This window comes from Polyodon spathula, chromosome 50 (assembly GCF_017654505.1).
Source record: "Polyodon spathula isolate WHYD16114869_AA chromosome 50, ASM1765450v1, whole genome shotgun sequence".
NCBI lineage: Eukaryota > Metazoa > Chordata > Actinopteri > Acipenseriformes > Polyodontidae > Polyodon > Polyodon spathula.
The window spans coordinates 1,447,011-1,457,959 of NC_054583.1; positions in this window are offsets into that span (position 1 = coordinate 1,447,011).

Consider the following 10,949-nt stretch of genomic DNA (forward strand, 5'->3'; position numbering starts at 1 on the left):
TTTTTTAGACAGCCCTTATCCTTAAAATTAATATTCATTTTTTTACTGTCCGGTTTACTCTAAGATTAATATTCTTATGTTCTCTATTGCTTTAATCCCTAAATCTGTCTAGATGGATCTGTCTAGAAGGGGACCTTAGACCAGAAACAGGAACCAGGAAATAAACAGAGAGGTGGAGTTTGGTGGAGCTGAGCGAATGGTCTCGCTCGGCATTTAATAAATGAACAGTCAGAAAATAAAAGGTTTGTAACAAAAACAGCACACGGCACGTGAGGCCAAAATAAACAGACAAACAAAACGAATAGACACTGACAAAACAGGGTGGACGAACACTACACACAACAAGTACAGTGCTGTTGCTTCCAGTCCCATGCTCACCCTATTGACAGTGGTATGGCAGGTGAATCAGTCCCATGGTTAAATGTGATCAGCTTATTTATATTTTGTAGTCGGATGACAGTGATGTGTTTAATTATGGAAATGTCTCTGTGATAGTATATTTATTGAATCTTCTTCCTTCCCTAAAACCCACAATCTCATCAGAACATAAGTTCCATACTTCATCCTTTACAATGTATTACAACTATAAGCTACAAATTCATCAGTTTGTGACCTCTCTGTGCTTTGCAATGCTTCACCACACCTCTCTGTGCTTTACAATGCTTCCCTATGCTTTACCATACCTCTCTGAGGGTGTGGAATTAAATACGTTAACAAGGGAGCATTATTCAGCAGCTTTCATTGGACTCTATGAAGCAAAATTGGGGTGATGCAAAACTTCTGGCTTCGCTGTAGAGCTTCTCTTTAGAGTCAAAAGCCTAGCACCATATACAATGGGAGAAACAACATTGTGGTCAACACAAAAAAAGACAGCAGTATTGAGATCACACAGTGCGGACTGGGGTGACTCATTGGTTGCTCATCCAGCCATTCACATTGCAGAACCTTATATGGGTATCTAGAATGGGTGGTCACTTTATCTACCCCCCACACCACAATTTCTAAATGCAGCATTAACTAACTAATGTGGTTATATTGATTTCAACAGTAGTTTCCTTCTCTGAGCTGTGTGTGCGCGGGTGTCTGAAAAAGCATACTTTATCATTCGAAGTGAGGCACTGCTTTCACAACAACAACAAAAAAAAAAAAACTATTAGCCAAATAAAGGACAGTGAAAGCATTTCAAAGCACAGAGGGGTCTGGTAAAGCATAGGGAAGCATTGTAAAGCACAGAGAGGTCTGGTAAAGCATAGGGAAGCATTGTAAAGCACAGAGAGGTCTGGTAAAGCATAGGGAAGCATTGTAAAGCACAGAAGGGTCTGGTAAAGCACAGGGAAGCATTGTAAAGCACAGAGAGGTCTGGTAAAGCATAGGGAAGCATTGTAAATCACAGAGAGGTCTGGTAAAGCACAGGGAAGCATTGTAAAGCACAGAGAGGTCTGGTAAAGCATAGGGAAGCATTGTAAAGCACAGAGAGGTCTGGTAAAGCACAGGGAAGCATTGTAAAGCACAGAGAGGTCTGGTAAAGCATAGGGAAGCATTGTAAAGCACAGAGAGGGTCTGGTAAAGCACAGGGAAGCATTGTAAAGCACAGAGAGGTGTGGTAAAGCATAGGGAAGCATTGTAAAGCACAGAGAGGTCTGGTAAAGCATAGGGAAGCATTGTAAAGCACAGAGAGGTCTGGTAAAGCATAGGGAAGCATTTGTAAAGCACAGAGAGGTCTGGTAAAGCATAGGGAAGCATTGTAAAGCACAGAGAGGTGTGGTAAAGCATAGGGAAGCATTGTAAAGCACAGAGAGGTCTGGTAAAGCATAGGGAAGCATTGTAAAGCACAGATAGGTCTGGTAAAGCATAATATTGTTTGTACTCCCCTTTTGACGTCGTACTGTCACTAGTCGAAAATATATATATACATACATAAGAACATAAGAACATAAGAAAGTTTACAAACGAGAGGAGGCCATTCGGCCCATCTTGCTCGTTTGGTTGTTAGTAGCTTATTGATCCCAAAATCTCATCAAGCAGCTTCTTGAAGGATCCCAGGGTGTCAGCTTCAACAACATTACTGGGGAGTTGATTCCAGACCCTCACAATTCTCTGTGTAAAAAAGTGTCTCCTATTTTCTGTTCTGAATGCCCCTTTTTCTAAACTCCATTTGTGACCCCTGGTCCTTGTTTCTTTTTTCAGGCTGAAAAAGTCCCTTGCGTCGACACTGTCAATACCTTTTAGAATTTTGAATGCTTGAATTAGGTCGCCACGTAGTCTTCTTTGTTCAAGACTGAACAGATTCAATTCTTTTAGCCTGTCTGCATATGACATGCCTTTTAAGCCCGGAATAATTCTGGTCGCTCTTCTTTGCACTCTTTCTAAAGCAGCAATATCTTTTTTATAGCGAGGTGACCAGAACTGAACACAATATTCAAGATGAGGTCTTACAAGTGCATTGTACAGTTTTAACATTACTTCCCTTGCATTTAAATTCAACACTTTTCACAATGTATCCGAGCATCTTGTTAGCCTTTTTTATAGCTTCCCCACATTGCCTAGATGAAGACATTTCTGAGTTAACAAAAACTCGTAGGTCTTTTTCATAGATTCCTTCTCCAATTTCAATATCTCCCATATGATATTTATAATGTACATTTTTATTTCCTGCGTGCAGTACCTTACACTTTTCTCTATTAAATGTCATTTGCCATGTGTCTGCCCATTTCTGAATCTTGTCTAGATCATTTTGAATGACCTTTGCTGCTGCAACAGTGTTTGCCACTCCTCCTACTTTTGTGTCGTCTGCAAATTTAACAAGTTTGCTTACTATACCAGAATCTAAATCATTAATGTAGATTAGGAATAGCAGAGGACCTAATACTGATCCCTGTGGTACACCGCTGGTTACCACACTCCATTCTGAGGTTTTTCCTCTAATCAGTACTTTCTGTTTTCTACATGTTAACCACTCCCTAATCCATGTACATGTGTTTCCTTGAATCCCAACTGCGTTCAGTTTGAGAATTAATCTTTTGTGCGGGACTTTGTCAAAAGCTTTCTGGAAATCTAAATAAACCATGTCATATGCTTTGCAATTATCCATTATCGATGTTGCATCCTCAAAAAAATCAAGCAAGTTAGTTAGGCACGATCTCCCTTTCCTAAAACCATGTTGACTGTCTCCCAGTACCCTGTTACCATATAGTTAATTTTCCATTTTGGATCTTATTATAGTTTCCATAAGTTTGCATATAATAGAAGTCAGGCTTACTGGTCTGTAGTTACCTGGTTCAGTTTTGTTTCCCTTTTTGTGGATCGGTATTACGTTTGCAATTTTCCAGTCTGTCGGTACCACCCCTGTGTCAAGAGACTGCTGCATGATCTTGGTTAGCGGTTTGTAAATTACTTCTTTCATTTCTTTGAGTACTACTGGGAGGATCTCATCCGGCCCAGGGGATTTGTTTATTTTAAGAGCTCCTAGTCCCTTTAACACTTCTGCCTCAGTTATGCTAAAGTTATTTAAAACTGGATAGGAACTGGATGACATGTGGGGCATGTTGTCAGTATCTTCCTTTGTAAAAACTTGTGAAAAGTAATCATTTAACATATTTGCTATTTTTTTTTCTTCCTCTATGATTTTGCCATTTGTATCTCTTAAACATTTAATCTCCTCTTTGAATGTTCTCTTGCTGTTGTAATATTGGAAAAACATTTTGGAATTGGTTTTAGCTTCTTTAGCAATGTTCATTTCTATTTCTCTCTTGGCCTTTCTAACTTCCTTTTTGACTTGCATTTGCAGTTTATATGTATCGTATGTGTGTGTGTTGTGTCGAGACACTTGTCTCTGGAAAAAAAATTAAGAGACCACTGCAAATTTTTCTTAAATCAGCATCTCTACATGTATGGCAGCCATTCCATTCCAGTGTCTGTTGAATTCCAACACAGGCACACCTCATTCTACTGAATGAGGTACTGATTAGGGGATCACCTGAACCAAATCTTATTTAATGAGGAAAAGTATAAAAACCACTCCTGTGGTCATCACTATCCTCTTGCAATAGGACCAGCTGGATGGCAAAACAGTGCTAGTAATTGGAATAAAAAAATAACTACTGACCATGCCCAAAGAGTTGAAAAGGAAAGTTTTGAGTGAGGAAAAGAAGAGTTCAATTCTGGCTTTACTGGCAGAGGGATACAGTGAGCGTCGGGTTGCTTCCATCCTTAAAATTTCAAAGATGGCGGTTCATAAGAACAAGGTCAAGCAGCACACATTGGGGACAACAAAGCTACAGACCGGCAGAGGGCGAAAACGACTCTCCACTGACCGGGATGACCGCCAACTCATTCGAATGTCACTCAGCAACCGTAGGATGACATCAAGACCTACAAAAAGAATGGCAAACGGCAGCTGGGGTGACGGGCACGGCGAGGACGGTTCGAAACAGGTTCCTAGGGGCAGGGCTGAAGTCGTGCAAAGCTAGAAAAAAGCCCTTCATCAATGAGAAGCAAAGAAGAGCCAGGCTGAGGTTTGCAAAAGACCATAAGGATTGGACCGTAGAGGACTGGAGTAAGGTCATCTTCTCTGATGAGTCCAATTTTCAGCTTTGCCCAACACCTGGTCATCTAATGGTTAGACAGAGACCTGGAGAGGCCTACAAGCCACAATGTCTCGCACCCACTGTGAAATGTGGTGGAGGATCGGTGATGATCTGGGGGTGCTTCAGCAAGGCTGGAATCGGGCAGATTTGTCTTTGTGAAGGACGCATGAATCAAGCCAAGTACAAGGTTGTCCTGGAAGAAAACTTGCTTCCTTCTGCTCTGACAATGTTCCCCAACTCTGAGGATTGGTTTTTCCAGCAGGACAATGCTCCATGCCACACAGCCAGGTCAATCAAGGTGTGGATGGAGGACCACCAGATCAAGACCTTGTCATGGCCAGCCCAATCTCCAGACCTGAACCCCATTGAAAACCTCTGGAATGTGATCAAGAGGAAGATGGATGGTCACAAGCCATCAAACAAAGCCGAGCTGCTTGAATTTTTTGCGCCAGGAGTGGCATAAAGTCACCCAACATCAATGTGAAAGACTGGTGGAGAGCATGCCAAGACGCATGAAAGCTGTGATTGAAAATCAGGGTTATTCCACCAAATATTGATTTCTGAACTCTTCCTAAGTTAAAACATTAGTATTGTGTTGTTTAAAAATGAATATGAACTTATTTTCTTTGCATTATTCGAGGTCTGACAACACTGCATCTTTTTTGTTATTTTGACCAGTTGTCATTTTTCTGCAAATAAATGCTCTAAATGACAATATATTTTTTATTTGGAATTTGGGAGAAATGTTGTCAGTAGTTTATAGAATAAAACAAAAATGTTCATTTTACCCAAACACATACCTATAAATAGTAAAACCAGAGAAACTGATACTTTTGCAGTGGTCTCTTAATTTTTCCCAGAGCTGTATATGTATATATATATATATATATTCTGATTCACCTTCCGTATTTAAACTCTTTGATTTGCACTTCTCGTTCTCTCTCAAAAAAACAGCCTAAGAAACAAAGAAAAGCCAAGTCTGCAGCTTCCTGTTAAAAAAAAAAGCTGTGATCACAGGGAAAGAGAACTTAAACTTAACAAAGAGCTGTAGTTCTGTCCAGGGTTTTATATCAGTGTTATACAGTGCGGTCCTGCCAGCATTGCCCTGTGTACAGCACAGCACAGCCAGGCTCTGCCCAGCACACAGCGGGCAATGCCAGCGCACTAGATTACAGCTTTCTATAGACGCCACTGTGCTGGGTAGCTGCTGTAGTTCTGTCCAGGGTTTTATATCCGTGTTATACAGTGCGGTCCTGCCAGCATTGCCCTGTGTACAGCACAGCACAGCCAGGCTCTGGCCAGCACACAGCAGGCCATTGTCCTCCAAAGATTAGTAGCTTGATGACATGACATCTCACACACACATAGATACCCTTTTATACCTGCATGAAAGCCTCTGGATACGGGAGCTTTCTGCTCGTATTATTATTACATAACATATTAAACAATAGACACTTGATGGTGAAAATGTTCTACCTTTTTTTAGGCAAAACCACTTCTAAAAAGCCTCCTGCGTTTTAAATTAAAGACGCGTGTGGGGCCAGTCAATCATTGTCTAAATTAGACAGTCACTAAACGCCCCGTTTATGCTCTGTGCGTGTGTAATGCCACCGAGCAGGGACATAATACAATCGCTAACCCTCCTGACCCTATCTTTTAAGATCGAACCACTCACTCAAGACCGTGCAGAAGTGAAACCACATCAAACACGATCTTAAAAGTGTGATCCTTTTTTAGCTGTGCCTCACATCGTTTGCACCTGGGCTATGCAACGCTCAGATCAACGCCTTCTATAAGGCAAGCTCTTATAAAAAGCAGTGTCACTTATAAAAATCACTGAGGGGGTGGAGGTGGCGCTCAGAGAGCCAAGTGTTAGAAAACATTTAAAACACTGCAGTATCTACGTCAATAAAACTCGAGCGCATTATCATCAAGCTTCTCGCCTGTTTCGTTTTGTGAATTTATAACGTGTTTCTCTTTGCTGTGTCAGTGAGGCTCTGTCATACAAACACTCTTGCTCTGTGGTGCAAGAGAACGAAACACGCTCTCAACACGATCAGAGGCAGACACACTTGACACTCAGAAATATATAAAAAGAGACACCAGACACACCACAGATTCATTTATAGAAGACTGAGGTACAGGGAGAGGGGAGAGGGAGGAGGGAGGGTCTGTCACACAAAGAGATGAGAGAATGAAACACGCTCTCAACACGATTAGATTTCTCAGTACAGCATGCAGTCATTGTGAGAGATTCTGGGTTTTTCTGCCTTCAAGCTGCTTTGAGAAGCTTGTCTGGCGAATCCTAGTGACCTATGAACTCTGTCAGCTCCACCCACTCTCTGTCCAGCGGCACTTGAACAGTTTTTGAAGTGGGGGTGCTGAAAGCCATTGAACAAAACTGTAACCCCTGTGTATGATTGAAGCCATGCAAAACCAAGGGGCATTCTTTGCTTACAATTGAAACAAAAAAAATTCAAAAACTCTCGTTCTGTGCAGTGTTTCACATAAGTAATTCTCTGTCCACCCCCCACCCCCCACCACAACACACACACACTGTGAATCTAATTTAAAATAAAACACGCTAGGGTAGAGGTGTGAGAGAGGGCCTTCGTTTGAAAAACCACAAATTAGAATCAATAACTTCATGGTCGCCTTGGAACTGTGAATAAATGTAGGTGTTTGAAATACAAAGGGTTCTTAAAACACACAGAAAAACAGAACTAGTCTAGTGATCTCAAACTGCAGTTCCAATGTAATTCAATACAGTCTAGTCTAGTGATCTCAAACTGCAGTTACAATGTAATTCAATACAGTCTAGTCTAGTGATCTCAAACTGCAGTTACAATGCAATTCAATACAGTCTAGTCTAGTGATCTCAAACTGCAGTTACAATGTAATTCAATACAGTCTGGTCTAGTGATCTCAAACTGCAGTTACAATGCAATTCAATACAGTCTAGTCTAGTGATCTCAAACTGCAGTTCCAATGTAATTCAATACAGTCCAGTCTAGTGATCTCAAACTGCAGTTCCAATGCAATTCAATACAGTCTAGTCTAGTGATCTCAAACTGCAGTTCCAATGCAATTCAATACAGTCTAGTCTAGTGATCTCAAACTGCAGTTCCAATGTAATTCAATAGTCTAGTCTAGTGATCTCAAACTGCAGTTACAATGTAATTCAATACAGTCTAGTCTAGTGATCTCAAACTGCAGTTACAATGCAATTCAATACAGTCTAGTCTAGTGATCTCAAACTGCAGTTACAATGTAATTCAATAGTCTAGTCTAGTGATCTCAAACTGCAGTTCCAATGCAATTCAATACAGTCTAGTCTAGTGATCTCAAACTGCAGTTCCAATGCAATACAGTCTAATCTAGTGATCTCAAACTGCATTTAGAATTGCTAGGGTACAGTAGTGGCTATCAGATAATAATTTTGCCCAGTGACCAGAGCATATAGGAGAGGTTAGACAGGAAGCAGCTGCAAACGACAAACCTTAATGTAGCCCAGCAGAACTAACAAAGCCCAACAAACTGTCAAATTGTACATGTAAAGTTTTAAGTACATCACCTCTTATTGGCTTTATTAACAGGATCACCGGCCCCTCCCTTTACAGGAGCGCTTACCATCTTTAAAATCCATTCTCTCGCCTCTTATTAGCTTTATTAACAGGATCACTGGCCCCTCCCTTTACAGGAGCGCTTACCATCTTTAAAATCCATTCTCTCGCCTCTTATTAGCTTTATTAACAGGATCACTGGCCCCTCCCTTTACAGGAGCGCTTACCATCTTTAAAATCCATTCTCTCACCTCTTATTAGCTTTATTAACATGATCACTGGCTCCTCCCTTTAAAGGAGCGCTGACCATCTTTAAAATCCATTCTCTCACCTCTTATTAGCTTTATTAACATGATCACTGGCCCCTCCCTTTAAAGGAGCGCTGACCATCTTTAAAATCCATTCTCTCACCTCTATTAGCTTTATTAACATGATCACTGACCCCTCCCTTTAAAGGAGTGCTGACCATCTTTAAAATCCATTCTCTCACCTCTTATTAGCTTTATTAACATGATCACTGGCCCCTCCCTTTAAAGGAGCGCTGACCATCTTTAAAATCCATTCTCTCACCTCTTATTAGCTTTATTAACATGATCACTGACCCCTCCCTTTAAAGGAGCGCTGGCCATCTTTAAAATCCATTCTCTCACCTCTTATTAGCTTTATTAACATGATCACTGGCTCCTCCCTTTAAAGGAGTGCTGACCATCTTTAAAATCCATTCTCTCACCTCTTATTAGCTTTATTAACATGATCACTGGCTCCTCCCTTTAAAGGAGCGCTGACCATCTTTAAAATCCATTCTCTCACCTCTTATTAGCTTTATTAACATGATCACTGGCCCCTCCCTTTAAAGGAGCGCTGACCATCTTTAAAATCCATTCTCTTGCCTCGTATATAGTTTTAATAACACTGACAGTGTGTGTGAGTAATATTGACTTGTTTTATTTCTGTAGCTGTTTCCCCAAAATGTACATGTCCCAAGGTGCATCCGAATAAATCATTTAGATTAAAAGCAGATTTTCGTATTATTATATATATATATATAATATATATTAGATTTATAAATATATATTATATAGATATTATATATATATATATATAATATGTTGTCCTCGATAAACATATAGGAGACAAAATATTAATTACAAAAAACTTTGTATTACTATTTTATTTATAAACAAAAAATGTATAAACAATATAGAAATACAATTTGTTTATCTATATAATTTGTAATTAGTTCCGTTGCAGGTTTAATTTGTTGAAACATTAATTGATAAAAATGTTTTACACTATTTTATATATATATAAACAATTTAGATATTTTACTTAATATGTAATCAAGGCAACTCCAAAGACGGTGTGTAATTCAATATGTTAACAAGGGAACATTATTCAGCAGCTTTCACTGGACTCTATGAAGCTGAGGGAGTTCATTCTATATAGAGGGGGTGCAATTCAATATGTTAACAAGGGAACATTATTCAGCAGCTTTCACTGGACTCTATGAAGCTGAGGGAGTTCATTCTATATAGAGGGGGTGCAATTCAATATGTTAACAAGGGAACATTATTCAGCAGCTTTCACTGGACTCTATGAAGCTGAGGGAGTTCATTCTATATAGAGGGGGTGCAATTCAATATGTTAACAAGGGAACATTATTCAGCAGCTTTCACTGGACTCTATGAAGCTGAGGGAGTTCATTCTATATAGAGGGGGTGCAATTCAATATGTTAACAAGGGAACATTATTCAGCAGCTTTCACTGGACTCTATGAAGCTGAGGGAGTTCATTCTATATAGAGGGGGTGCAATTCAATATGTTAACAAGGGAACATTATTCAGCAGCTTTCACTGGACTCTATGAAGCTGAGGGAGTTCATTCTATATAGAGGGGGTGCAATTCAATATGTTAACAAGGGAACATTATTCAGCAGCTTTCACTGGACTCTATGAAGCTGAGGGAGTTCATTCTATATAGAGGGGGTGCAATTCAATATGTTAACAAGGGAACATTATTCAGCAGCTTTCACTGGACTCTATGAAGCTGAGGGAGTTCATTCTATATAGAGGGGGTGCAATTCAATATGTTAACAAGGGAACATTATTCAGCAGCTTTCACTGGACTCTATGAAGCTGAGGGAGTTCATTCTATATAGAGGGGGTGCAATTCAATATGTTAACAAGGGAACATTATTCAGCAGCTTTCACTGGACTCTATGAAGCTGAGGGAGTTCATTCTATATAGAGGGGGTGCAATTCAATATGTTAACAAGGGAACATTATTCAGCAGCTTTCACTGGACTCTATGAAGCTGAGGGAGTTCATTCTATATAGAGGGGGTGGAATTCAATATGTTAACAAGGGAACATTATTCAGCAGCTTTCACTGGACTCTATGAAGCTGAGGGAGTTCATTCTATATAGAGGGGGTGCAATTCAATATGTTAACAAGGGAACATTATTCAGCAGCTTTCACTGGACTCTATGAAGCTGAGGGAGTTCATTCTATATAGAGGGGGTGCAATTCAATATGTTAACAAGGGAACATTATTCAGCAGCTTTCACTGGACTCTATGAAGCTGAGGGAGTTCATTCTATATAGAGGGGGTGCAATTCAATATGTTAACAAGGGAACATTATTCAGCAGCTTTCACTGGACTCTATGAAGCTGAGGGAGTTCATTCTATATAGAGGGGGTGCAATTCAATATGATAACAAGGGAACATTATTCAGCAGCTTTCACTGGACTCTATGAAGCTGAGGGAGTTCATTCTATATAGAGGGGGTGCAATTCAATAT